Source organism: Micromesistius poutassou (assembly GCF_964030765.1).
Source record: "Micromesistius poutassou genome assembly, chromosome: 1".
NCBI lineage: Eukaryota > Metazoa > Chordata > Actinopteri > Gadiformes > Gadidae > Micromesistius > Micromesistius poutassou.
The window spans coordinates 28,539,365-28,541,864 of NC_140271.1; the positions used below are offsets into that span (position 1 = coordinate 28,539,365).

Sequence of the window (2,500 nt, forward strand, 5' to 3'; positions counted from 1 at the left end):
AGTCCTGTCTGGTGCCAGGAGCAGTTGCTTACGGCCACACCACCGTGAACACGCCCGATATCGTCTGATCTCGGAAGCTAAGCACGGTCGGGCCTGGTTAGTACCTGGATGGGAGACCGCCTGGGAATACCAGGTGCTGTAAGCTATTTTCATTTGGGGTAAAAAAAATCATCCTTTCTCCTGTTTAAAGTCCTGTCTGGTGCCAGGAGTAATTGCTTACGGCCACACCACCGTGAACACGCCCGATCTCGTCTGATCTCGGAAGCTGAGCACGGTCGGGCCTGGTTAGAACTTGGATGGGAGACCGCCTGGGAATACCAGGTGCTGTAATCTATTTTCATTTGGGGTAAAAAAAATCATCCTTTCTCCTGTTTAAAGTCCTGTCTGGTGCCAGGAGCAATTGCTTACGGCCACACCACCGTTAACACGCCCCATCTCGTCTGATCTCGGAAGCTAAGCATGGTCGGGCCTGGTTAGTACTTGGATGGGAGACCGCCTGGGAACACCAGGTGCTGTAATCTATTTTCATTTGGGGTAAAAAAAATGATCCTTTCTCCTGTTTAAAGTCCTGTCTGGTGCCAGGAGCAATTGCTTACGGCCACACCACTGCGAACACGCCAGATCTCGTCTGATCTCGGAAGCTAAGCACGGTCGGGCCTGATTAGTACTTGGATGGGAGACCGCTTGGGAATACCAGGTGCTGTAATCTATTTTCATTTGGGGTAAAAAAAATTATCCTTTCTCCTGTTTAAAGTCCTGTCCTGTGCCAGGAGCAATTGCTTACGGCCACACCACTGCAAACACACCCGATCTCGTCTGATCTCGGAAGCTAAGCTCGGTCGGGCCTGGTTAGTACCTGGATGGGAGACCGCCTGGGAATACCAGGTGCTGTAAGCTATTTTCATTTGGGGTAAAAAAAATCATCCTTTCTCCTGTTTAAAGTCCTGTCTGGTGCCAGGAGCAATTGCTTACGGCCACACCACTGCGAACACGCCAGATCTCGTCTGATCTCGGAAGCTAAGCACGGTCGGGCCTGGTTAGTACCTGGATGGGAGACCGCCTGGGAATACCAGGTGCTGTAAGCTATTTTCATTTGGGGTAAAAAAAATCATCCTTTCTCCTGTTTAAAGTCCTGTCTGGTGCCAGGAGTAACTGCTTACGGCCACACCACCGTGAACACGCCCTATCTCGTCTGATCTCGGAAGCTAAGCACGGTCGGGCCTGGTTAGTACTTGGATGGGAGACCGCCTGGGAATACCAGGTGCTGTAATCTATTTTCATTTGGGGTAAAAAAAATCATCCTTTCTCCTGTTTAAAGTCCTGTCTGGTGCCAGGAGCAATTGCTTACGGCCACACCACCGTGAACACGCCCAATCTCGTCTGATCTCGGAAGCTAAGCACGGTCGGGCCTGGATAGTACTTGGATGGGAGACCGCCTGGCAATACCAGGTGCTGTAATCTATTTTCATTTGGGGTAAAAAAAATGATCCTTTCTCCTGTTTAAAGTCCTGTCTGGTGCCAGGAGCAATTGCTTACGGCCACACCACTGCGAACACGCCCGATCTCGTCTGATCTCGGAAGCTAAGCACGGTCGGGCCTGGTTAGTACCTGGATGGGAGACCGCCTGGGAATACCAGGTGCTGTAAGCTATTTTCATTTGGGGTAAAAAAAATCATCCTTTCTCCTGTTTAAAGTCCTGTCTGGTGCCAGGAGCAATTGCTTACGGCCACACCACTGCGAACACGCCAGATCTCGTCTGATCTCGGAAGCTAAGCACGGTCGGGCCTGGTTAGTACCTGGATGGGAGACCGCCTGGGAATACCAGGTGCTGTAAGCTATTTTCATTTGGGGTAAAAAAAATCATTCTTTCTCCTGTTTAAAGTCCTGTCTGGTGCCAGGAGCAATTGCTTACGGCCACACCACTGCGAACACGCCCGATCTCGTCTGATCTCGGAAGCTAAGCACGGTCGGGCCTGGTTAGTACTTGGATGGGAGACCGCCTGGGAATACCAGGTGCTGTAATTTTTTTCATTTGGGGTAAAAAAAATGATCCTTTCTCCTGTTTAAAGTCCTGTCTGGTGCCAGGAGCAATTGCTTACAGCCACACCACTGCGAACACGCCCGATCTCGTCTGATCTCGGAAGCTAAGCACGGTCGGGCCTGGTTAGTACATGGATGGGAGACCGCCTGGGAATACCAGGTGCTGTAAGCTATTTTCATTTGGGGTAAAAAAAATCATCCTGTCTCCTGTTTAAAGTCCTGTCTGGTGCCAGGAGCAATTGCTTACTGCCACACCACCGTGAACACGCCCGATCTCGTCTGATCTCGGAAGCTAAGCACGGTCGGGCATGGTTAGTACCTGGATGGGAGACCGCCTGGGAATACCAGGTGCTGTGAGCTATTTTCATTTGGGGAAAAAAAAATCATCCTTTCTCCTGTTTAAAGTCCTGTCTGGTGCCAGGAGCAATTTCTTACGGCCACACCACCGGGAACACGCCCG

General features: G+C 50.8%; 13 non-coding genes across 13 annotated transcripts; all 13 read left to right on the forward strand.

The window, feature by feature from the left end:
- Nucleotides 1–26: 26 nt before the first annotated feature.
- LOC311384457 (5S ribosomal RNA) lies at nt 27–145 on the forward strand. Its single transcript, XR_014651238.1, has one exon. It is a non-coding gene; the product is annotated as a 5S ribosomal RNA (ribosomal RNA).
- A 69-nt stretch (nt 146–214) lies between these two features.
- LOC311413627 (5S ribosomal RNA) lies at nt 215–333 on the forward strand. Its single transcript, XR_014677891.1, has one exon. It is a non-coding gene; the product is annotated as a 5S ribosomal RNA (ribosomal RNA).
- Nucleotides 334–402: 69 nt separating this feature from the next.
- LOC311412964 (5S ribosomal RNA) lies at nt 403–521 on the forward strand. Its single transcript, XR_014677286.1, has one exon. It is a non-coding gene; the product is annotated as a 5S ribosomal RNA (ribosomal RNA).
- Nucleotides 522–590: 69 nt separating this feature from the next.
- On the forward strand, nt 591–709 carry LOC311410963 (5S ribosomal RNA). Its single transcript, XR_014675454.1, has one exon. It is a non-coding gene; the product is annotated as a 5S ribosomal RNA (ribosomal RNA).
- Nucleotides 710–778: 69 nt separating this feature from the next.
- On the forward strand, nt 779–897 carry LOC311391515 (5S ribosomal RNA). Its single transcript, XR_014657703.1, has one exon. It is a non-coding gene; the product is annotated as a 5S ribosomal RNA (ribosomal RNA).
- A 69-nt stretch (nt 898–966) lies between these two features.
- LOC311398247 (5S ribosomal RNA) lies at nt 967–1,085 on the forward strand. The gene has a single exon (XR_014663844.1). It is a non-coding gene; the product is annotated as a 5S ribosomal RNA (ribosomal RNA).
- Nucleotides 1,086–1,154: 69 nt separating this feature from the next.
- Nucleotides 1,155–1,273, forward strand: LOC311392788 (5S ribosomal RNA). The gene has a single exon (XR_014658864.1). It is a non-coding gene; the product is annotated as a 5S ribosomal RNA (ribosomal RNA).
- Nucleotides 1,274–1,342: 69 nt separating this feature from the next.
- LOC311413868 (5S ribosomal RNA) lies at nt 1,343–1,461 on the forward strand. The gene has a single exon (XR_014678111.1). It is a non-coding gene; the product is annotated as a 5S ribosomal RNA (ribosomal RNA).
- A 69-nt stretch (nt 1,462–1,530) lies between these two features.
- Nucleotides 1,531–1,649, forward strand: LOC311379995 (5S ribosomal RNA). The gene has a single exon (XR_014647031.1). It is a non-coding gene; the product is annotated as a 5S ribosomal RNA (ribosomal RNA).
- Nucleotides 1,650–1,718: 69 nt separating this feature from the next.
- On the forward strand, nt 1,719–1,837 carry LOC311398248 (5S ribosomal RNA). Its single transcript, XR_014663845.1, has one exon. It is a non-coding gene; the product is annotated as a 5S ribosomal RNA (ribosomal RNA).
- A 69-nt stretch (nt 1,838–1,906) lies between these two features.
- Nucleotides 1,907–2,025, forward strand: LOC311395270 (5S ribosomal RNA). Its single transcript, XR_014661128.1, has one exon. It is a non-coding gene; the product is annotated as a 5S ribosomal RNA (ribosomal RNA).
- A 68-nt stretch (nt 2,026–2,093) lies between these two features.
- LOC311394585 (5S ribosomal RNA) lies at nt 2,094–2,212 on the forward strand. The gene has a single exon (XR_014660504.1). It is a non-coding gene; the product is annotated as a 5S ribosomal RNA (ribosomal RNA).
- Nucleotides 2,213–2,281: 69 nt separating this feature from the next.
- Nucleotides 2,282–2,400, forward strand: LOC311400418 (5S ribosomal RNA). Its single transcript, XR_014665823.1, has one exon. It is a non-coding gene; the product is annotated as a 5S ribosomal RNA (ribosomal RNA).
- The last annotated feature ends 100 nt before the right edge of the window (nt 2,401–2,500 follow it).